Source organism: Lissotriton helveticus, chromosome 11 (genome assembly GCF_964261635.1).
Source record: "Lissotriton helveticus chromosome 11, aLisHel1.1, whole genome shotgun sequence".
NCBI classification, from domain to species: domain Eukaryota; kingdom Metazoa; phylum Chordata; class Amphibia; order Caudata; family Salamandridae; genus Lissotriton; species Lissotriton helveticus.
Window position 1 is genome coordinate 460856728 of NC_136072.1, and position 25067 is coordinate 460881794.

Sequence of the window (25067 nt, forward strand, 5' to 3'; positions counted from 1 at the left end):
AAGAAACTAGCCCCAGCAGTGGAACTGATGACAGATGATCTTTAAATCCTAGCAATGCCCAAAATACACTTTATCCCTGTTAAAATATTCGAATTCTGCAAACATTGTACATAGTCTTATGTTGCTGTAGTATTTCCAAACATACAAATGACAACTCCACTTTTATTGTTGGTTCATTTTACACCCTCTTGCACAACTATGTACTTATAAGTGAAGATGGAGATGACACACCAAGAAAGCAGCAAGGGTGTAACTGCAATTTAACAACTGAGTTCTGTAATTAGTCTGTTTTTGTTACTTGTACTGTACATTGTTATTGCATGTCCTGAAAAGGTCAATTTCCATCTTTTCATATATGCAAAAGGTTATCTCACTGGGACACTCCAAGGACTAGCCTTTATCTGAAGTCTTGACAGTATCCAGTGCTGGTGGGCCCCATCATTGGTGGTTATTTGTTATTCTAACAAATTAATATGCAGAAACGTGTGCACAGTACCTAGTGAACTATTGACAAAATAGTCACTTTACATTGGGAAGTAAGTTTTAACTGATATAAGGAGCGCAGTTTCTTTACTATATTCCTGGATTTGTTACACAACGTGGCACAGGGACACTACTGTGCCCCATCTCTTCCGCCTTTCCTTCTCTATCCCTAAAGCTCTCCCACCACCATGCCCCTACAGACACATTTCTTTTTCTTTCTGTTTTATGAACCTCCACATGTCTTGCCTATCTACTTCAATTATCCCGCCTCCTTCACTCTGCACTTTTTTCCTCCTCCTGTTCTGTCTGGGGTATAATTCAATCATCCAGGATTTCAAGCAAGGCCCAGTAAGTCCAAACGTGAACACCTTGTATATCGGGGCTAAGTGAAGGATATTTTTTCATGGTGGACAATTGGGCAGTAGTGCCTTTGCACCATTCTGTATATGTAGTATTACATCATCATCTTCCTACTTAGAAATGTATTGAAATAGAGACGTGTACTGATGAAGCAGGCTTTGGACCAAATCCTGCCTTCTTATATACATGCCAGATGGGAAATACGTTGTTTATTTTGTGTAGGGGGGCTCACTCCAGACTACTGTAGTATTCCTTTAGCTGCTGCTTACAACCATGTACCTTCAACTTGGTGATGTTGGAGCGGTTACCCATCTGAGACTGAGTATGATACATGTCTATCCATTACATAGATGATTACTTTATTTTCAATCCGGCAATCTTGGCCCTGATGGAGTTTGTGGCATTCCCTTTTTCAAATTAAGGGTTCTTAAATAAATGTAGATGGAGGCTTACTAGATGTCTCATTAAGCAATAAATCTCCTCCTCTTCCACAGATAGTGACACTTCTGGAAAAAAATGTGAGACTTCTGGAGTATGTATCCTTCTGTTACCCTTCATTGTTTTCTATTTTGATTAGGCAAAGCAGTGTACTGCCTCGAACAAAGATCTCCTCTTGTGTTCCTAAATCTTGCATAGTTACCTCCTTTTTACACCTGTGAGGATACATTATTTCTTAAAAAGAACTAAGGCACAATTAATGCCTTTTGAAGGCTTATATCTATTGAGGTTATCAGTAAAGCATCCACTTAACTACTGCACAGACGTCCTCTCGCCAAAATGCGTTAGTTGCTACCTCTAAAGAGAAAATGCAATTTGGCCACGCTTTACCAGAGAACATTGAAACCCCCAGTTTTTAGGTCTCGCGCCTAGCGTTGCGCAGCACGAGACCTCATGTTGGGGGTTCTTAAAGGTGAGAACACGCTTGTGCGTGTGCTTTTGCTTTCGCCGCCTGCAATTGGCCTTAGCTTGCATTTAAAAAAAAAAAATACAGCACGCGAAATTGGCACGGGTGGGCGCATGTCCCGCCTTTGCTCCGCCCACTTCCCATTGGTGTCTGTTACGCGCAGCAGCGCACGTTCGCCTTGCTGCCGCGCTCCCTCGCCCAAGTCATCAGTCTAGCCGTGAGACCACATCCTAGAGCGCACGTTGACCCTTTCGTACACCCTCTACGTAATTGCACATTTGAACAGAATTTATGTGAATTTATTACTGTATTTTTTTTATATCTAAGGCTTTTCTGAAATTTGTAAGTTGAATTGGTGTATATGAGAGCAAGATATAGCTCTATGTATAGAACGCACAACACGCCCCAGCCATCTTTTATCTGTTTTTTAAAACGAAAACCCGACCCGAAGTTATAGGAGCGCTACGCTTAACCACCACTTACATTGCATAACAGCACACAAGAAAGAAAAGAAACTGGATATTGATTGTATAGAGTCTTGGGGGATAATAATTTGCCCAAAAACACAGGGAATTGAGACGACGCTGAGATTAAAATCAGGCTCCTCATTTGCCCCATCAGCAGCTCTGGCCGGTATTTGCATCCCCTCTCCCCAGGAGACTAAAGTGCACGGACTGCCTGCTCCATATTCCCATTTGACAGTAAATGCCTATTTACTCTTCCATAGACACATGTGATCCTGAACGTACAGCGCTAGTATTGGGCCCGGATACAACAGCATTTCCAGGCGTTGGGCGGTGGCATTTAGGCGGGGTGGGGGGCGGGGGTGGTGTCTTTCCAGCTCGTTCGAAGATGACACAGCCTGACAATATCAAAACGTGGGACCCTGTACCGCCTGCTATTGGTTGTGACTTCACTTACAAATGGAAAATGTAGGGTTAAGTGTATGGATTGTCCTTATATTACATATGAAGGAGTCTAATCATATGGTGAGTATTGGGACCACCTATGTCCCCAACTGCTTTTATTTATCCCATTCTAAGATAGCGCCTACGAAGATGATGTAAAAATAAAAATGAACATCCATAAAATTTGGGGAAGGTTCAAGAGACTTCGTCTCACTGTAGTAGACAATCGAACCCCAATGTGACTTGGACTCCTTGATCAAATGAATGGATGGAAACTGGCTGCATGCACAGGCGTTAAATGTTTCATGGAGATCCGAAGCACACCACCCAGTCTCGCTCAGCAGCAGGTGCGGCTGGACTGAAAGCAAGTTAGTAGAAGCATTTGTAATTTTGCAATGTAATGGGGCTCACATTTGCGAGAGAAGCTATTAGTATTGTAAATGACAATGCTTTTTATTTATGTTTCAAAACCCAAAACATAAATAAAAGGCATTGTCATTTACAATGCCAACAGCTCAAACTTACGTGAATGCGAGACCTATTGCATTGCAAATGTTTGTTTATTTTATTATATAGATGCTACCCTCAGCATATGCTTAATCCTTTGAAAAGTCCTAAATGATACGATGTATGTGGACTAAATAAACATGGGTTGATACACCCTTGCCGAGTTATATTTATTTTTATTTATTTATTTGAATAATTTTATATAGCGCAGGCTAGACCCAGAGGTATTGGAGCGCTTTACATAAGGAAGTGGTTACAACAGAACAGTGTTACATAGTTACATTAGTTTCTAGAGTAAAACGATGGCATAGAGAAAGACAGCGTTACAAAAATATATCCGTTGCTACAGCTTAACCCTTTGCACGCAGATGACGGAATCGCTCCGTCATCAGCTGCGGTGGCGCTGTGCTGATGACGGAGCGGTTCCGTCATGGCCCTGCCGCCGCGCCTGCGCGGCGCGGATTCCGCGCCTGCGCTGGGCGTTCTATTGAGCAGGCAGGGCCATGACGGAACCGCTCCGTCATGAGCACAGCCCAACCGCGGCTGATGACGGAGCGGTTCCGTCACCAGCATGCGGCCGCCCCGCCCCCTTAGCACTGCGGCGGAATAGCCGCCGCTGTGAAGGGGTTAAGATAAAATACTTCCGTTGCTAGAGCATAAGATAACCTAGAAAACTGGTCCAAGGAGCATAGCTAGTAGAGGGGGAAAGTAAAAGGGCTAGGGATACATATCAAGTCAGGAAGACCGGGCATGGAATATTCTTATCCTAAAAGCCCTCCTTCCTCCCTAGTTTCCTAACCTGCATCCCCATCTCTGATCTACATGATACATTGCTTTAGATTTTGACTGGCGTCATGGTGGTTTTCACCGCGGTGACAAGTGTGGACACTTTTTCCTGTAGCCTGGAGGTCGTCCCATGCATAGTGATGTTTGCTTTATGGCATGCAGATGTCACGGTTTTGAGTAACATGAACTTTCGTTCCTATACTTAATATTATTTTCCTAATTAATAAATACATTACTCTGCAAGTTGCAGTTTTTACTGGACTGCCGGGCAACCCTGAACTATAGATGCATCACTAAACAGCTAGAGATTTATAAACTTTGTAGCTCTGGTATCTACAGTGGTTAATTGTCCTTATGTAGTACACAGGGGTGTGAGAAAACGAAACGTGAAGGGTAGAAGAGACGGAAGGAAAGACGTATGAGATGTAATGCTAGTGCTCTGTGTGCTGTGTAAGTGCTGGGGCAGGCGGTTGTGTTCCTTACTCCCCTCCCTCAACCGCGATTCTTGACTTCGCAGATGTTTATTCTTTGAGCTCGGAGACAACCGAATAGCTGACCATTTTAGAAACTACAGATTCAGCAGTAATGGAGCCCTAGACTAGATATGGAGGTTGTGTGTGCGTGAAATGGCTATCCAGTAGAAAACCGAAGTTTCAGGCAAGAAGACAAGACAGAAAACGTATGATTTGCATTGGCAGAATGTGCAGCTTTCTTATTCAACGTTCCTATTGGAGATAATGCAACTAAAGCACGGGAAATGAGAACCGAGGCCTCGGAGAGTCGCTGCGCTAAAGAAGAACGACTTCTTCTATAATAAGGAAAGCAGGACTCCCCTTTGTAATGCTGTTTAGTCCAGTACTCTCACCTCCACCTTCACAAAGGGCACTGGTTAAATGATCCCAATGGAAAGAAGAAATGCAAGAGCAGTGCTGTTGAGCAAGGGCTATGCCACTTCTCTACAATGATCGGGCTGTGGCCTTAGGAAGTGACCTGCTTCCAGGCAAAGGGTCTAGAGCTGGTAGTAACTCTAACGTATCTTGTAGCGATGCTTTACTTGAGACAGTGGTCCGCGGTACCCTTGTTTCTGGAATGCTCTCGGTGTATACTGTAGGTCACGGGGGATTTCACACTTCCTGAAAGTTAGATTGAAATTGATCTATTTCGTCTATCATGTGAGTACCCTGTGTCTAGGGGAGGCTGTTTACTGAGACACAAGCTGCTTGTTTACAGCTTCCTGCCCGAATCTGCAGATTTGTATTCAATTTCTGCATAAGCTGAGAACAGAAGTGTATTTGTTTAATTCCCGACCATTTGAGGGAGGGCTGTGGGGAGCTCATTGTAGGAAGCTCACTCTGTTCGACCGTACGTAGAGTATGTTCTGGCTGCTATATCCGTGTGTTTTAATAAGCTGAGTAGGCAGCAAATTGTTTGCGTCGTATCTCTGCAATGCTAAAATATAAATCTATACGGACAATCACCACTCTCCTCTGTAACCCAAGCTGGACAGTGTACCGAAGGACTTCATCGTTGCTCTCTTTCTGTTAAAGATACACAGAGCAGTAGTTGGCTACCTCCTAAATGATCTTGGCTTTCATGTGAAAAGTTACAAGTAGTAACTTTATGCTCGTAAATGTAGCTCTCCCCCTAGGTTTCGGGGCATTGAGACATTTACTTCTACACTTTTGAGTAACTTAGCACTCTGAAGCGGTCAATCGCTAAAAGTAGCGAAGTATCTCAAGTGTCAGGGACATTTATTTGCCATCCAAGGTAAATTTACCTTTGTGAATAGGGCCGTATGTGCGTACTCTACGTATAGTGTATTACTGCTGTAAGTTGCTTCAACCCCCCTTGAGGCCTGATAAACACTTTGCAAAACTATGTACATAAATATCTTTCCTAGTGAGCGCAGAGAGCATTCCTCAGCTGGTCAAGCAAAGAATACATTGCAACCACATATTCCTATCTTTCTGTGGTGCCTGTGCAGTTTTCTCCTGGCGTTCGTCTGAGTGTCGCATTATACAGTATATTCTTTAGGCAGTTCTCTATACTTGCGACTGTGCAGAGTACATGGCATGCAAACTATCCCAGGGCTGGACTGTCCTTACGAGACAAAGTGGTTAGTTGAGGACCAGGGAGGGTCTACTTTTTGGCGGTGAAAGGATGGTGGGATCATCAGATAAACAGCCCGAGAAACATCACTGAGGAAACACTCAAATTGTTCACCCCCTTTGGAGATGACAAGGTGAAACTCATTTGTTATACACTTTGTTGATTTTAGGGCTGGTGTGAACACATCTTCCATGACGCCTTTTAGCTGCCAGTTCACCACTGCCTATTTCCTGCGTGCAGCTGTGCAGGGCGCATTACAGGAAGAGGTCCCTGCTTTGTCTGCAGGGTGTTCTCGAAGGATATATCCCCCTGTGTGGAACGGTAGACAGCAGCCAGCACTCTGTTGTATAGAGTGCACTGTAAGGAATTCTTACTTTTTGTGTGTGTGCCTGTAGCTTGACAACGCACAGTAGGCTGTTTCCCTGTGTGTACCTCAGTAAACTCTAGTGTGTTTTCTCTAGTGTGAGAAGAGTGCAGATTGCTTTATGGACTGCTCTTTCCAGTGAAACTCTATACTTCTCTCATGTTTAGCCTCTGTGCAGAGTACACTGTTATCACATCTGCTCTGTATGACAGTGGTAATAATCTGTACCATATGGAATGCAGGGGTCTTCCCATACCAGAGCTTTTTCTTTACATTTGCTCTTTCATGGTTTCAAAGCATTATTTTTTAATGTACATTGCCCTTAAGATTTTTTCATGAGCGAAATAAAAGGTAACATTTTTGATATATATTGTGCCATTCTGGTAACTTTTCAAACAAATAAACTAAAGTTTAAAAAAAGATATAAAAAAAGTCTAGAAAGTGACTGACTGGAATTTATAGTGTGTTGTTTAAATATGTGATTTAGAGCGTTCCACGTACCCACTCCACTTGTTTGTCATCGCCCAAAGGCAGTAGGACCTTTATTTGAAGTGGGAAAGCAGAACAGATAATTTTATAATAAAAATCTTCTAATGTGTCTGAAAGCAATACATTTCTTGAAAATTCGATGTGGTTAGATTGTCCAGAAAAAACTGCATGTGTGCATAGAAAGCTTTAAAAAAAAAAGTGTGAATCTGCTTTATGCACTCTCTTGTTGGACAATGGGTTTATGTTCCCCAAGTGATGGAGAAAGAGTGGAGCACATTTTTGCTTTCAGTTCTACTTTCAGTTGTAAATTCTACAACTAAAATCCTTGTAATTCATAATCACCAGTCATTTCATGAAGCATGATGGCGAAATCATTGTAAGTTAACGTAGATTGGTTCCACGCTGTTTTTCTGACCATATTCGCCATTAATCTGCATGGTGCAGGATCAAAACATTCCCTCATGTTTACAAAATCAAACCCATAAATACATTAATAGCAAATGTGACAACAAGATAGTTATGTTTGGGAAATGATTGTTAAATGGATCGGTAAGAAGGATCAAACTGCAGAATGGTCGAGTGTGATGTTTGAAATATTTTTGCGCTCGCAGTTCCAGAAAATGCATTATGCCCCAGTGCTGTTAATTCTGCCATGCAAAAAGTAAAGCCCAGTGATAGATGTATCCAGCATTGGTTCTTTCATATATTCGCATGCTCTCTAGCAGGTAGATAATCCCCAGCACTGCAAAATGCCAATATATATTGTTAAATTGGCTGCAGGTGCAAACTGCTGTGTTTATTTAGTACCACATTGACTAGATGACTAGCACACAAACTTCAGCCAATAAGAGGAATGTGCTAAGCAATCAATCGCCCCCTAAAGGCCACCATAACGCAGGTTTTCTCCCGTCCATCTAGTGTTAAGAAGTCTCCGAACAGAGCTCTGCCCTGTCTAAGTCGTCTTCCTCAGAATCTAAGGACATTCCAGTTTTGCTCACTCGGAGATCATACCAGGCCAGCTTCACCGTCTGGTTCACAGTGAGTTCTTTCTGGTATTTTGTATTTGTTGTGGGCCAGGAAAGACTTGAATCACGGAGTCAGCCTCTACAAAATCCCTCTTCCAAACACGCTCTGCATGTGGCCAAGCAAAGATTTTCATGTATGATCTGCACATTGCATGCATTTATTGCTTGTATCCATAAGCCACTAAGATCCTGCACGAAAGGGACAGGAGTCTGGCCTTATTGTTTTATCAACACATAGAGCCCCTCGGCTGTCATGCCCCCTCTTCAAGGGTTGATTCTGCAATAAGTGCCCCTCTAGAAATAAGCAATTTAGCACACAAAAACAGCCAGGGCTTTTAAACTTGATTCCACTCTTGAAAAGGTGCAATGACACCTTTCTGGCCTTCCAACTGGAAAAAGCTGTGTGAAAATCAGCTACTGAGGATACCCGGTGTACTATCCTGCCAAAACTATTGTATCGTTGATGGGTAAACTAGTTGACTATGACTCGGTTTATGGCACTATCCCCGGGTCTTACTGTGAAGCAATCTACCACAACCGCCTAATCAATAGCTTTGTCTTTGTCAGTCCCATTGTCTACTCTTGTTGGAAGCTATACCTTAGCAGGGCATCCCAGCATTGACTTTCTATCGCTCATTAATAATTCACTCTACTGGCTGCTCTGTTGATACCTTCACCACCATCAACTACATAGACGAGCCAAGACTTGGAATACATTTCCATGCCACTGTCTTTGCAGGCACTGTTAATCTTGGCTTAGAAGTCGGTCCTATTTAGGAGGTCTGCCCAGATGCCTACCCATATCTTGGACTTAGATGAAGTGTAGGAAGACATTGCCGTAGACAAGGAGCATTCTCAACTGCATACAGCCCATAACAACTCTGTTCACTCTATTGTAGCATATGATTGAGTTTCCATAAGGCCAATACAAAAGAAGGGAGGTCTTAACACAGAGAGAGGGTTCTTGCAATTTTGGGAGCGAGCAGAATGATGCATCCTGAGATAGCCAGATGCCACACTCCACAGGAAGTGGTCACCAGGTGGGAGGAAACCTGGTAGCCCATTGGCTACAAACCACATCCTGCCCTGAGGGCACGTTCTGCTGTCCAGAGGAACCAGCAAAGGGGGAGGCTGCACCAACATGAACTGCACCTGCTAGCCAGCGAAGAGAGGGCCTGTGCCTGCCGTGTCCTGCTCAAGGAGAAGTCGCCTCCAAGAGCCCATTCAAGCCAAGAGAACTCTAGGGACCAGCTGACTGGCCTCCTGTTTGCAGCACATGGACACAACAGCTGAAGAAACCTGCTTGGGCATGTTGGTAGCCCAAAGTTTTCAAGCCACCGCCACTCCCTTCGTGCAGTACTCAGGACCAAGACTCTACGCACATTGTTGCGCCAGAGTTCGTGGTTCCAGGAGTGCTGTCGGTAAGTTGCTTGCACCCTTAGAAGGCAAACTATTAACCCAGGAAGGATTGGCCTTTGACTGCGACAACAGGCAACTGGCACACTTACCACTTTGCAGGCGACTGGTAGTCCAGTGGCGACTGTACTTCGGTCAAACAGGAGAGGACTTTGTGGGACGTCGACCCTGCAACTAGGACTCCCTCACCATCCTCATTGACCAAAGAATCCCTGCAGGAAGACATCCGCCTACTGCCACGCATCCATAGCATCCTTAGAGCATCTTCAGCATCGTTCATCCCCCGCGTCAGGACCTCTCTGTAGGAATCAATTGCAACGCAGATAAAGGGCCTAGATCTGCTAAGGTTGCTGGTTCTGTGAAGGTAACTGTTCTGGAGGACATTGCAAGTCCCCCTGGCCAACTCTGTGCTGGAGTTGGACACCCCAAGTGTTCTAACCTATCTCATCGACACTTACCTACGTTTTCTTTGAAAACGTTTCTAAGTGCCCAATTAGTTGACTTTGCTAAGGCTTGTTCGCGGTTCAGTGAAATTGCTTTGACTTATTATTGCTTGTAAAATCTATTTCTCCGGAACCCTCAGGTGGATCTTTTTCATTCTAGTGTCTACATTGTTATAAAAATACAGTATTTTTATAAATTGGTGTCTGATTTTTTTGAGTTGTATTTCGATGTCTTCAGTGGTTTTGGTGCTGTTCCTCTGTGTAAGCCTTGCTGCTCAGTGCCACAGCTACCCAGGGTTGAGCTGAGTATTTTACAGACTAATCCTACTGGACCTAAGTGATTGGTAAGTGTATTACACGGGGAGGTCGCACAACCACACCATATAATACACCACATATCCTCACAACCCACATCAATGACACACATTGTTTCTGGTCTGAACGGACAACAGGTTGTCATTAGGTGTTGGATGCCCACAAATGCTGTGCACAGTGGGGGCTGGCCGCATGGCGTAGTGATTGGTGGTGGGCATGGCTATAGGCCGGGCCCTGCAAAACATCCCAACTGCACGTGACTTGAGGCAGGTGCCCAGCTATACTGTTGTTCATGTAAACAAAAAGCTAGATTCCTTTATCAAGAATTCTTAAGCCAGTGTTAACACCTGTGCACCACTGAAAGAAATAACCCTGAAGTCAAAAGCCTCTGCTCTATTATACACCCAAGATATTTGCTTTAGGAAACCCCACATCTGCAATCAAGTAAAGAAATGTCACAGACGGCACTGCTGGGAATACGTATCAAAACTGGAAAGCTGTAGTCAAAATGTAGAAATTGTGCCTCAAATGCTAACTACAGGTAGTGAACCGCATACTTCACACAGGTCTCCCACAATTGTAAAAACTTGCTAAAGATAGAGAAAGCGTTAACCTCTTGTCTGATCCTGTATTACACCACTAGGCATGTACAGTACCATTAAAAAAAAAAAAAAAATCCTAGTAGAAAAAACTCAACATATCCAGATCCCACAGAAGCCACACCCACTAATCACCTCCATACACAACACACTGAAATAGACCGGTTTCAAAACACCTTCAGAAGAAACTCCGTTACTGATCACTCATATATGTACATTAATCTCAAGGCAACCATCTCCAAAGAAGACATCTTTGGCTGTCTAAATTCTCTGGAATAGGAGCATTCGCACCCTCTATTCATACGTTCCTGACTCAGGCAAGGCATATTCATGCATGGTGTCAAGATTATCGTCTGTAAAAGCAGAGCTTTCTAGACCACTGCTTCCCAAACTTTTTAGACCCACAAACCCACTTTTCAGAACGACAAACGTTTTCGACCCACCTAGCTTTAAAAGACATGACGTTGGCAATTTAGTTTTTTTAATATTACCAAAGCATTGTGTAGGAGCCTTGTCATTTACAGACAGCAGAGTTCCATTGAAATGGCCACTAAATTTGCATAGATTTGTGCATTACCAAGTGAAGTGTCTTGATTTGTCTTGATCCTATTAAAATCTTTGCTTTGATCTCTTTTCAGAATTGCAACAAAACGCTTCAATTTTGCATTCCTAACTGCTGAATGTGTACAGTTCATTTATATGTATTTACGTTTTGTGCGTTACAAATAAATGTCCTCCTACAGCCCTTCCTTTCTCACACTCTGTACTCCAGCAAGATTGACAAACTATTCACTTTACTTTTCTTGCTCTGACTGCAAAGTGCAAGGAGTTTCTAAACATAAGTCTAAATGCTAATAGAAATAAGCAGCAATTTGTCAGAAGACATAGCCTAACATTTGACCTATGTCTTTGAAGCGCTGCAAATGTGACCAGATAAATACAGAATTTAAAGGCATCTTTATTCAATGCTTGGACTTTCACGGCCCATCAAAAATCGGCTTGTCATCTACAGTTTGGGAAACACTGATCTAGACGATAATAACTTAGCCAGTTACTACAGATTTCCCACATTCTCTTAGTTCAAAAATAATTTTAAAAGGATTAGTTGTCCAACCCCAGGAATGCATGGACCCACCTCCCTACTGAATGACTGTCAGGCATGAGACCATGTAGCAGCACAAATACTGCCACTTTCCTGATTGTTGACTATGCCAAATTCATCATTGATAAGAATGACTTATTCCTCTTTCTTATTGAACCACTCAGCGCCTTCAATAGGCAACCTCAAAGCACCACTGGACATCCTCCAAATATGCATAGGATTATTGGACATTATCCAAAGATTTCTCCTCTAACTCCACCAATCACAGTTTGCTCAGCGGACCACATCCCACTTCCAAAGTCTCAGAGTTCCAATCCCTCTCCTCAGTCTCTTAAATGTTTGCAAGGAGCCCCCAGGTGTCCTCACCAGTAACTGCTAAAAATGCAACTACAAATTTGTCTCAGCACACTATATACTATTGGCGGCCTGGAACATTGCTTCTCCATGATCCCAACACAGTTCTTAAACTCTGAGCTTTAACTAAACTGCACTGATTTCTCTTCATGGCAGAAGATGCGATGGTTTTAACTTGTATGGATTGTTAAACAAATTTTAAGAAGTCTGTAAATTCCCAATTAAAACAAATTCTCCTCATTGCCAACAGATAAACCCAGATGGAGTGCTCGAGTACTTGTGAAGTTTACCTTGCAACTCCTCTGCTTCTTCATCGACTGAGACCTAGCCTTCAAATTACATCTCACTGAGACTGAAACAGCCCTATACTCCTCTGTTGTTTGTACACAAATTAAACCTTACCTTCCAATAACAGATTTAAGAATTTGCCCAGGTCTCTTCACATTTAGTTGACTGGGATGCCCTGCTGGCAACCAACCCAAAATATATTTTTGGGCCTATTAAGTGCGTCATCACGTTGCTGCAGGTCTCATCAAAGGATAGATGAAATTAAATTGCACCGCCATCGCGCATCAAATACTGTCTCCCTCTCAATCCTCCTCTTCAGAGCGTGTTGTTATACCCCCTCATTACCTGGCTGAAAAATAAATTAGCCGGTCCCACTGTATCATAAGAAACCGAACCGAACATTGTTGGATTGCAACTAAGGACCAGTGTTAAAGCAGAGTGACAACGATAGAGATTCATTTTCCATCCACAGGCCCGGAATGTGGAATAACGTCCTCGCACTTGCTATTCAGGAAAAATGTGCTGGGAGTATTGTATTTCCCCACTCAGCTGGCCCTTCTGGCTTCAATCTCACCCTCCTGACCCCTTCCACACTGCTCACGCTGCAGCTAGACGGGGATAGCAAGAGCTTGCGCCCCCGCGGAGTCCTTGCTCCGTGCATACCCACCACAGCAGGGCCGCGCACGTGATGCCAATCTTGTGTGCCGTCTCATGTTCTATTTGTTGTTTTTTGGCGGAGCGGATTTACAGTCGACTCTAGAATAAGGAATCACCATAAAGTGATGCGCTCGTCTAGTGAAGAACAAATGCTGTGTTTCACAGGATAAGCACTAGAGGCTCTTGTGGCCGCAGCTTTAGGCCGATCATACCAGATAGACGCGTGCTTTATTTCTTAAACTGCTTCGACTTTCGTGCCAGAAGGTATCTCCGCACTGTCTCTGAAGGGGTTAATGTAAGCAGGCCCGTCGGGGCACGTGCTCCGAGGACATGCAGGTGTCTAATCAGTGGCGCGAGCTGCAGAACGTTGTCGGAAAGAGAAAACGGTGCCAACTTTATAGGGTAACGGAAAACAAAGCGGCTCAGAAGACTTTCGTGTGAACTTTCACCTGCTTGTCTCCCACGGTGTACCAGCATGGTGCACCGCAGCTGTGCATTCCTACTCTTCCTGTCTTTATCACAATGTAGTTAGGATCCACATTCCTGATTGGTGCAAGCTTGTTCTACCTCAGGACTTAATTAAGATTCGAACCTAATGTCCTGAAACTGTTCCTGCCATAATCTGTTTACCATGATGTTGTCCGCACATGCCATTGTAGGTAGAGTGCTGTTTACCCGAACAGGAATCGGTCAAACTTCCATTTATTTTGGAAGCCGCAGTCTTTTACTTCTCCTTTTCCAACGTGTGCGGGCTGGTCGGGTTTGAGACAGAAGTGCCTTTAAACTGAGCGGTAGGGACAGGGCGGAAATTAGGCCTGGCTGGTATTAGTTCTTATGGAGATGGAGTTTATGTGAAGGTTTTTTTTTTATCCAGAAAACGGTAGTTTTTAGAATTGTTTGTACAGTATACTACTCTAGGGACAGGAAGAAATCACTACCTGTAGAAATCTGTTTACATTGAAGTACGCAACAATTTATGTTGTTCTGCTAAACAGGAAATTTGGTGCAAAATGGGTGCTGAGGTGTTGATGCCTACTAAACCGTGATGGATTAATTCGGTTATATGTTCCATCTGGGTCAAAAGTTTGCTCTATTCTTCAAGCATGGAGAGCGGATTAAGTTTGCCGAACCTGATTTCATGGTAATCTGTGAAATTCACTCCCTGCTTGGAAGAACAACATTGGAAACGCATTAATTACGAGGCTCCTCGCGTTATTCCAGAGTATCTAGTCCCAGCGAGTGCAAGGTGAACTCTGTATTTGTCCTCTCCCTTCTTGCTAGGTTCAGCTACATTCAGCCCCTCCCTCTCTCATGACGTGTTTTAACTGAGTGTGTTTAAGTGCTAGACGTTCTTCCTTAGAGCTCAGTCTACCTTTAGAGTAACTCATTACAGAGATTCTTTGAGTTTTCCTTTATTTTAGGAGTCAAAGCCGTTCGCATTCTAGTAAAACTTTCTAAACATATGGATCTATTCAGCCCTAGGATTGCCACCTTCAGTGAGGAGTACAGCATTTGTAAAGTGCGCACTGCAAAACAAAACCTCATTCTAACCCTCCTCTAAAAGGTCTCTTTAAACTTGTCATGTGATCCTAAGTTTCTTGCTCCCTTTCTTGAAATGAGTTCCGACCTCCCTCTAGTACAACCCTTGATGCCATTGGGGACTATTCAACTTTGGACAGGTGTCAGAATTACGTCTTTTAGACTACAGGAAGAAAAGATTTAGGGCATATTTGCAGATAATGCTTATGTTAATTTCTGTCATGGGTTGCAGTCACATGGTCAGCATGGGTCTCGCTGGGATGCATGTGGCGTGTGCATAGCGATCTGTGAACAGAGATAATGTTTGAAAGAAAAGTATTCAGTTAGGAAAGCTGGAATATGTGTGGATATTCATGTGGCTCCCTTCAGTCGTTTTCTTAGAAGTGTACAACACCTAGCAGTGTCCCCAGGCATGACAAAGCTCCACCGTGATAGATCAACGCTAAATGTTGCTATATTGACAAGTGTACAGTAACTTCATGAGTAGTATCTCGAATTAGAGGTTACTTAGATTACTTTAGTAATAGCTTTACTATCTGTCCTATGGGCATGGTACCCATGCCTCTTTGTAAGCACAAATATAACATTAGCAGATGGTTCTGTGACTTAACACGCTTTCCTGGGCTTTCGACTAACAGTTGGGAGTTGAAATCTCAGTTCAGTTCAATTGAACTAATATACCTAAACTGTGATTTGTGTTCAGTGACATCATCTGGTAACCTTAGATAGAAGGGGTCATGATCAAACACCACCATGATTTAAACGCTATGAGTTGCTATTTCGATTTTTGTTAGAATTTTTGAGATGCAAGTCTGGACATATCAGTAAGAAGACTGTTTATGTGACCCCTTCAGGAATCATAAGTGAGCCGTGAAGTATAAATCCACAAGATCCTCTTTACAAGATCTAATGTCTGCTTCCAACCACTTGTGGGCCTAGCGGAGCTCGTGGCACATTTGGTATGGGCTTCCAAGCTCTCATACACATGTATACCATGTCCCCTTGTGTCTCCTCCCTACCTGTTAGAGGAGTGTTCGTTGACCCCATTTGTGTGTGACCATTCTTTGCTCATTTGCAATATTCTTCATAAAAAGGCTAGTTTCAGTTGAAACTTCCCAGGTGCTGTGTATTTTGTCTAGCTTGGAACTGTTGGCTTCATCTTTCCAACCGTCTAATTTTCAATAAGTTCCATTCTCTTTTATTTATTTGGTGCATCATTTCAATCCTTCTTTTTTCCTTTCTGAATATTTTAGTGCCTACCGTTTGGTGGTGGTATGTTTACTTGTATATACTATACTCCGTTTTGCCCATTCTATGTTTTATAAATAAAAGATGCTACTTTCACCGAATTTAATAGTACGTAGTGATTTTTGCATCGCGGGGTATGGAAGGCAGAGTTGGCCTTCCTGTATTCGCCCCCCTGTGCCGCAGGTGATCGTTTAATGCTCTTCTCCCCAGGAGAAATGAGCTTTTGTGACGAAGCAGCCCTTTTTGGAGGGCACGGTTAAGTAAAGGGAAGTTGTACTTACGTTTCCTCCGCGGGGGTGTGCGCGCGCCGCTCCTTCTGCCTCTCCCTGATACAGCAGGTGGACGCGGCTCCTCTAGTTTGGTCCAGAGACGGGGTAATCTGTCAGTGGGGGCAGCTTGAAAAGGATCTGAGTTTACTAACTTGCATTCTTGTGCTTATAATACAGGGAGTGGGGTGGAAGCAGGCGGGTTTGGCCTTTTTCTCATGCTCATGTGATTGGTCAGTCGGTTGGCCTGGGGGGGAGACCAATAACACACGAGGCCTTTCTTTACACGGACGCAGACCCCTGCCGGTTTTAGAGAATTCTCTGCGACAAAGCTGGCAAGGGGAATGAGGAGAGGGCGGAGTGAAGGAGCTGGGCGAAACTGAAGCGTAGACGTTAGTGAGGTTTTCTATCGCGCTAGTAGTACCTTGGCAGCAGTTTTAAGGGTTTACTGAAGGCTGGGAGGAGGGGTGTTTTTAGTTGCAAGTGTTTGAACCAGCCCCCCCCCCCCCCCTTCTCCTTTTCCTGGTATATCGACTTAAAGATTGAACTGTACTTTTTGCTAATCCTGCTACCACCCCCCACCCCCACGCACAGCTACATGTGTCTCGTACACCGTTTCTAATATGAACTGTGCCCTAAGGTGTTGCCACCTCAGCTATGGCCACGCAGTTCGCGGGTGTGGCTTCGGTCTGTGTCTCATGACGCAGAGGCTGCGTCCTGCCTTATGGCATGGCAAGGGCGGCTCTGCTTGCGACATTTGTTTGCGCTCGGGGTAGAGTGCCCGTAGGACTGGGTATGCAATTCCACTGCGCTCGTGGTAAGTGGCCGACCGGTGGTGCTGCAAGGGACTCCGTGGAAAAGGCCGATGACACGCTTGTGAAAAGTGCAGCCTGCCGAGTTGCCACATAATGCTGCACGATTACTCCGTCTCCAGAGAACGCAGCTTAAGCGACCGGTGCAGTGCTGCTTAGGAATGTGTGCCGGCTGCTGGCACAGGGACTTTGATCGAGTGTGGGCCAGTAAGAGGATCTTAGAACAAGGGCCAGGATTGTTTTCAGTAGGCGGAAAAGTGCTGAGAGCGTGCTGTGAAAAATATGAATGCTGCCCAATATAATTCTACTTAAAGAATGAAATCCCTCTCTTTTAAGTTCTCTTTTAATTGCATGTATTCAGTTGGCGTACACGCAGAGCCTGGAATTGTTTCGGTACTAACAACACTTTATTGCAAGTCGAGACAGAACGCGCGTGGATCAAGGTTATGCTGGCTTTGGTTTGGTGTTAATGGGTGGATTAGAGCACACGTTTACTGTCCCACTCATTGGCCTGTGAGATACTTGCATTACAGCTATGAAAGTAAGTGCAAAATAGCCCAGAATAATATGAAGCATCGTTAACACTATCATGCATACAGCCCCAATAGGTAACGTAAGCTTGTGTTATGTGGAACATTGACCCTATAGTATACACTTCATAGGTAGCTGAGTTCATGTTGACTGTGAGCTGCAGATAAAAGGGTAACCCATCCTGCACACGGTGTTCAATCTGCATACAGCTGTTCAGGGAAAACAGAGTTCCTCCAGATATGGAAGACTTGTTACAGCCCTAACTACTGGAGACCGTCTTTAACTGTATCAAACCCCTGACAGTCCGTGAACCTACCTTGAGACAAGAAGTGGATGTAATTAGAAAAGTGGGCACTGTTAATACTGTTTACTCTATGGGGAGAGTTTACTCTGTTCCACACTGTTTGCAGACAGTAAAACTCTCACGAGAAATACACCACAGTGTTAAAAAGCATATAATAAGATCAGTGTACACTCTATGCAAAACTTGTCCAAAAAGTGGCTATTCACTTAAAATAACTCCGATCTGATGGCGCTAAAGATCATGCTACCTGTAGCCTTCATACTGTGGTTAAAACTTTACAAATAGCCCATGTTCTGAAGCAAAACAAGCACATGTACATAGGTTATAACACCTGGTGCACACAGTCTTCTATGTTAAGTATAAATTATCATGCTAAGACGACTGTATAGTAACTCAAGGCTGCTTATAATACTTAGGGGCTCATTACGATGTCGGGCGGATCGCCACCGCCATGGTGGCGGTAGCGAACCGCCCGACATTAATGCCCGCCACCCATTTCCCCCACCATATTACTATGGCGGGGGGACCGAGGCGGACGTAAACACCGTCCGCCGCTTTTCCGCCCCGGTCGCCTTGCGGCCGGGGAGGAAAATGTTTAATATGGTGGCGGTGTCTGAGACACCGCCAGCCATATTATGATCGGCTTCCTGACATGCTTTTCTGTGGCGGCCACGGAAAGGCATGCGGAGACTCCCTGCAGGGGCCCGTTGCGGGCCTCCTGGGAGTCCGGGGGGGTGGGGAGTGCACATGGGGGGTACCTATGGTACCCCCCGCATTTCAAAGTGCAACATGGCAGGCACCGTGCGGTGCCTGTCATGTTGTGCTTTGAAATGCACAACGTGCATTTTTACCATTGCGGCGGGCGGCGCTTTCTGCACCGCCCGCTGCAATGGTAAAAATACGGGATGCGCCTGCCAGTGTGGCAGCCGCATCCTAATGCTCAAGGCGGGACCGCCGTTCCTATGGCAGGCGGTCCCGTTTTGCACAATGATGGCGGGCGGGCAAAGTCCGCCAGCCATCCTAATGGGGGCCATAGTTTATAGTATGTAAAATCTTTGTCCTTTGTGCAGTACCAAAAACATATGTGGAACATAATGAGCACAAGTTGTCAACTGTCACCGTTGTTACACAGTTACGCTTCCATACAGATTAATGTGTTAAATACCGCTGCACACTTAGGACGAATTAGGAGCACATGCGTTTTGTAAACATTTACACCCACTAACTGGACACAGGTTGTACAAAATTTAGGAGAAAAGTAATGATAGCTACCTGCCACTATGTAAACTATAAAACAAATTAACACCCTCATTGGATGATGTCATCAGTGATGTTATTTGAGATGTGAACAGTAATGTTATAAATGATTTTAAAGAACATGTTATGAGTGATGTGAAATGTGAGGTCATAAGTGGCGCATGGCTGTCGGGCGTAAGTTATAGTCGGCTCTGCTAGTTATAACTGGTGGATTTCTGTGTTTTTCTAAGTTCAAAACAATAATGGAGCTGTGCAATGTACACCCCCCCTCCCCAGTCTCAGTAGCAGCCTGACAAAACCTCAGGCCACCACAGAACCAACCACATTGATTTAATTGGTTATGAGGGACTCTCACGAGTTCCTCAAACCCAAGCAGCCTTATAGGCAAATATGTTTGAGATTTAATATCTCAGACTACTGAACGGATTTGGACAATATCACAAAAAACATGCTTTCTGGGCCAAGATCTAGCTTCCTGACACATTTGGTGTAATTCCTTTCAGCAGTTTCCGCAGTAGCACTGTTCAAATAAGTCTATGGAAAATGCATAGGGATTTTGCATTTGAAGACACCCCCTTTTATCCCTCTGTTCCTGTTTGATATGATAGATGACCCCAAAACTTTCTATGCACAAACTAAATAAAAATGAACACTTTGAGAACGTGTTTTCGAGATTCTTCAACAGAGCCAAGGTTATTAACAAAAAGGCATTTACCATGGAAACCCTAACCCAACCATAACTACCCAGTGGCAACCGCCAGTGGGTTATGTATATATGTGTGTAAGAAATCTTGTCTTGTGCTGACAACACTCAGTTGGTTATCTCCTTTGATAACAAGGACAAAGTTAAGGAATGCTTCTCCAATGGGATGGAAGTGGTGGCAGACTGGATGTCCGAGAGCTATCTTCAGCTTAATGCCCAAAGACGGAAGTTATGCTCTTTGGGAAGGCCAGCAAAAATGGACTCCCGACTGGTGGACCCCAGAATTAGGAAGTGCTCCTATCCCCAGTCAGGTCTTAAAAAAACCTCTATATTAAATTGATCAAGCTCTAAAAATGAAAGAGCAGGTCCTATCAATAATGGGCACCTGTTTTCACATCTTGCAACTTATGAGGAAGGCACTGCCTTTTGTTCCGCTTGGACTAGGAAAACCTTGGATCTGATAGAGACTACTAGACGCAGATTTCTTAGCGTCAAATTATCCCCAGGCGTGTGACTGGATCTGGAAATTTTTTGCCACCGCATCCCTGCATGCCGGGGGACGGCATCACGCGACTCCGCCCAGGTGTTGTCCGCGTACGTGATGTCAGCGAGGTCACATAAGTCCCACCCCGGCGCGCCTACGTCAGTTTTTTCCTTTTCTGCGGGCAACGCGGATCCGAATCGTGCTCCGGGACTGTTCAGGCCTTTCCCTTTCCCTATTGCGTGTGTGGGAACAGTGTGCGAATGCCTTCGGGCTTTAAGACGTGCTCATCTTGTGGATGCCTGATTTCGGCGACTGATCCTCACCTCATCTGCATGTTGTGTGTCGGGGAGCATCACGACTCCACGGATTGTGAGGCATGCCAGCAGATGAAACCGAAGTCCCGGCGGGAGCGGTGGATGAAACTTCTCTCCGCTCGCATGTCCAGGTCGGCATAGTCACCTCGAACGGCCCCTGCGGAGGGTTTTCGGAACCACCGCCTCCGTCGTCGTTATCCTTCTCCCGGCCCACAAGAGCGTCGCTCACCTGTCGGTAAGTGTTACAGTTTGTCCCGGAGGGTCAGTTTCCGGCCTGTTGGGGGCGTGGGCTCTCCGCAGGTGATGCTGCCCAGTGTCTCATCCCCCTATCCGCCATTTCTCGGTGTGGGGATGACTAGAGCCCAGATGGAGACATATGCTGCGGCTTTGCAAGCCCCTCTGGCTTCTCCTCCTCCTCCTTCCCCTCCTGGGGTGTCAGCGGATCCCTTGCAGTGTGCAGGGCCCTCCGTGGCGTCGCTGGCGGCTCCGGCGCTGACAGGTTCTGATCCAGGTTCGGAGGATGTGGTGCCATTGGGGTGCGGCCCTTTGGGGGTCCCTCCTTCGTACCACAGTGCCTCTGCTTTGCCGTAAACTCCTGCGAGAGTCCCTGTGGTGTCACAGGTGGTCGCTGGGACTCGGGACGCATCCCTGAGCCCCTCTCAGCCCTCTAAACAGGCGGCGATCTTGTCTGAGGCCAAGGTGATGCTGCTACGGCGTCAGCGGCTGCTGGCCCTGGCGGTGTCACAGGGGTCGGCGGAGGGCCCCTCTTGTCCCGTCATGGGTCGAGGCTGGCGGGGGACTCCTCGTCCCTCCCCGGGTCCCACTCGTCCCCCTACGCAGGTGGCTGCCTTGTCGGAGGTCAGGTCGGTGCCTTTCCTTCGCGGCTCCGGCCCAGACCCGGTCCCCTGCGCTATGGCGGAGGCCAGCCCAGCGTCTCCCCTGGCGCCTGACTATGTCCTGCTCAGATTGCGGACTCGACAGCGCCAGGCCGAAGCCGGGTCATTGACTCGTCTTTGGACACCTCCTCTTCTCCAGAGGTTCGATGCTTGCTGGTGTCGTCCTTGCCGGAGACAGGCTTCCGCGTTGTGGCTTTTTCCCTTACGTCTAAGGACGGCTCATTGCCATCCCCGTGGCCTTTGCCGGAGGAGCCGCAGGTCCCCCACTTCTCGGTTCCTTCCCCCCCTTCCGGACCTGGCATTTTCTCCCTCCGGTTGGCTTGGGGGACGGCCACCTTAGCTTGCAGCTGTCGCCGACCGAGGAGCTGCTCTCCACTCCGCTGGGCCCTACGGAAGCGAGTGCAGCCTTCACTGGCGCTGTTTCCACAACTGTGGGAATTTTGCATATGGGTGATCCAGCTGCCCATTTCCCCACGGATAATCTTCTGGAGGTTCTCCATCAGGGCTTTGGTGGTAGGGAGCTGCTGCTTCCCTTCGAGGGTTCGCTGCATTCTTCTCTTTTGGTGACTTGGGGTCATCCCTCCACGAGGGACCCAGTGCCTCAACACCTTCTGCGCCCCCACCATCCGGCGCCGCGTGATCTGGTGTGTCTTTCCCTCCACCCCTCTGCCAGAGGCCCTCTTGCAGAACGCCTTTCCCTCCTTGCAGCCACTTTTGTCTCCCCCGTCACTGGAGGCCTGCTGGCTGGACTCTTGGGGGTGCAATATGTTCGCCTCGACCAGTGCGGCTCTGCAGGCCCTTAACACTCTGTGTGTTCTGGCTAGGGCCGCTTCGTGCTTGTGGGACTCGGCGGAATCCCTTGTGTCTGCCGCTCCTCAGGAAGGTGCTTGTGTGGATTTGGGGCACCATGCGTTAGACGGCCGGGAGCTGGTGGCGTTTATTCTTCGCTCCGCTCTAGACATCTGAGGTGCTTGGTCGGGCCATGGCTTCCTCCATTGCACTTCGCCGCCATGCCTGGCTTCAGGACAGCGTGTTCCCAGAGAACGTTCGGGAACGGCTGGTGGACCTTCCTTTCGATGGTGCTCTTTTGTTCCACACCCCTGCGGACTCATCCATTCAGAGGTTCTTGGCGGGGCTTCGACCTCCTCCCCCTAGTGACCTGTGAGTTGATCTGGTTTTTGGGAGATGTTCTTCCGTTGGGCCGGGTCGCCCCAGTTGTGTAATCTGTGTGCTTCCCGTGCATTAGAGTCCTCCTTGTTGGGACTGTGGTTTTGTTGGCTGCTGGCCGGCCCTTCTTGACTGTGTGTTTTTGCTTTGGGTTTTATATACCGTGCTGACCCTGTGACTAGGCCTTCTGTTTTTTCTCTTTGGCTGCTTGACAAGCCTTATGCGCGTTTTTCCGCAGGTCTTTTCTTTTGTCCTCTGCTGTGGAAGTTTCTTCCTAAGAGGGTTCCCATGTCTTGGGACTTAACATGCCCTATGTGGGGTAGTGGTAGCTGTTATATAGCTTGTCATGTGCTGGGGAGCTGTGGTCGCCTTCGGGCATCTGCTCTCTGTGGCGTGAAGGTATGTTGCAGGTGCAATCCTCTTGCTGATGGTTTGGAATGCCTTGGGTTGCGTCCCGGGCTGCTCTTCTCTGGGGTTACTGTGCTGTTCTTCTCCGGGGTTACTGCGCTGTTAGCCTGGTCTGGCCTACTGTCTGTGGCCTGACGTCATGGCTCTGTCTGGTTCTGCTTCTTTTTGACTAGTGTCAGTGGACTCCTTCTTGGGGCGTGTCCGGGCCCTTCATCGCCTTCCTGCTTTCTGTCTTCGGCTGATGTTTGGCTTGCCCTGGGTGCATTGTCCCGTGGTGTTCTCTGGCTGTGCATGCCGGTGCCGACCTATTGTTTTTCTGCACCATTGTGCCTTCTTGGCGCTTTAGTGGGTCAGCCATTCTTGCCTTGCCCTCTTCTTCTGCAGGACCCTGCACTCAGTTCTACCTCTCCTCCCTGAGGGCTATGATGGTTCTCCAGTTCTTCCCTCTTTCGGGCCCAGTCTGTCCCTGCGGAGCATTGGCCGGTTCTTACTGGGTGACCTCGGGCTACCCTTTCTGCTTCCAGCTGCTTTATTGCCGACGGCTCCGTTCTGTCTGGTCTATTGTCTTCTGGCTGTGATAGGCTTGGCTGCTGCCCCTCCGCCCCCCCCCCCCCCCCCGCCCCTCTCTGGGTGTGTTCCCGGTGGTGGGGGCTTGCTTTGGTTCTGCCTCTTCTCCTTGTAGTCTCTAGGTTGATCTTCTTTCCGGTTCACGAACGCCAGCGCAACAAGGGCGATTCAGCCACTTTGATTGTGGAGACACGCACCCGTGTTTCAATTTATCCGGACCTGACTTAACGTTGTACTTTTTCCGTGTGAAACACACAAGAGGCATTCTGATGATCATTTCAGCTGCCGAACTTTAGAAGTACTCTGGCTTTCCCATTAACTTTGAACTTCATACCTATCGGCCTTACCAGGGGTCCCCTTTCTCCCACCGTCCTATTCTAGACTGAACTCTGAACTTGGTTACCCTTCCGGGTTGGAATTATCACCGGAATTGGGCCTTACAGACCTTGGATACAGCCATTGAGCCCTGAAGTTGTAGGAAGTCTTTATATACCTACAACGAAACGCGTGTCGGCTGGCTGTGTATTTTCCTTATGCTTGATGACCTATTAAAGGGAGAAAACCAACTCCAAAACCTTCGTGGGACTTATCCGTTGCTTTTTCCTGCATTTACTTAACAGATTGTGTTTTGACTTTGTTTTGAGTGCGCAGGAATTTGTGTTTCTTTGTGTCGGTGTGAATTTGTTTCACACAATAGACGAGGGATTTAAGGGTCTCCCCTCACCTGCTGGCACCACGTAACTGAAATTTCATTAAGCATCAAATATTAAGTATATATTGCTAGAGCGCCAATTTTCATGTATACTGAAAACCAGTTTCTGCTGCAAACTGCCCCTGCGGAGCATTGGACGGTTCTTCCTGGGTGACCTCGGGCTAACCTTACTGCTTTCAGCTGCTTTATTGCTGACGGCTCCGTTCTGTCTGGTCTATTGTCTTCTGGCTGTGATATGTTTGTTTGCTGCCCCTCCCACCCCCCGCCCCCCCCCCCCTTCACTGGGTGTGTTCCCGGTGGTGGGGGCTTGCCCTGGTTCTGCCTCTTCTCCTTGGAGTCTCTAGGTTGATCTTCTTTCTAGGTGCTCCTCTTCCTTGCCTTGGCCTTGGGCGGAGGTTCTGTTGCCTTGTATGGGCGTGGGGTGCTTTGGCCTCCTTTCGCCTTGCCCTGCTTTCCTCTGCTGAGTGAGGAAGGGCTACGTCTTCCCTTGTTTTTTCCGCATCCCCTTTGGGGTCGGTGGTCTTCTGATTGTTGGGGTTCTGCTTGCCTGGGGGGACAGGGCTCCTCGTCCTGTCCTTGGAACTCGTCCCCTTGGGACCCTCTGTTATGTCCAGGCTGGTGAGGTCCTCTCGCAGATCCTCCTTCCCCTTGGTTATGGCTAGGGTATCTATTCTACGTTAAGGAATCCGAGGCTAGTAGTCTCTATCAGATGTATGAGTTACTTACCTTCGGTAACTATGTTTCTGGTAG

The 25067-nt window shown here is 46.5% G+C and overlaps 1 protein-coding gene across 1 annotated transcript in view; it reads left to right on the forward strand.

The window, feature by feature from the left end:
• Positions 1-25067, forward strand: part of GIGYF2 (GRB10 interacting GYF protein 2) — a 1757193-nt gene that overhangs the window by 400746 nt on the left and 1331380 nt on the right. The window lies entirely within an intron of this gene.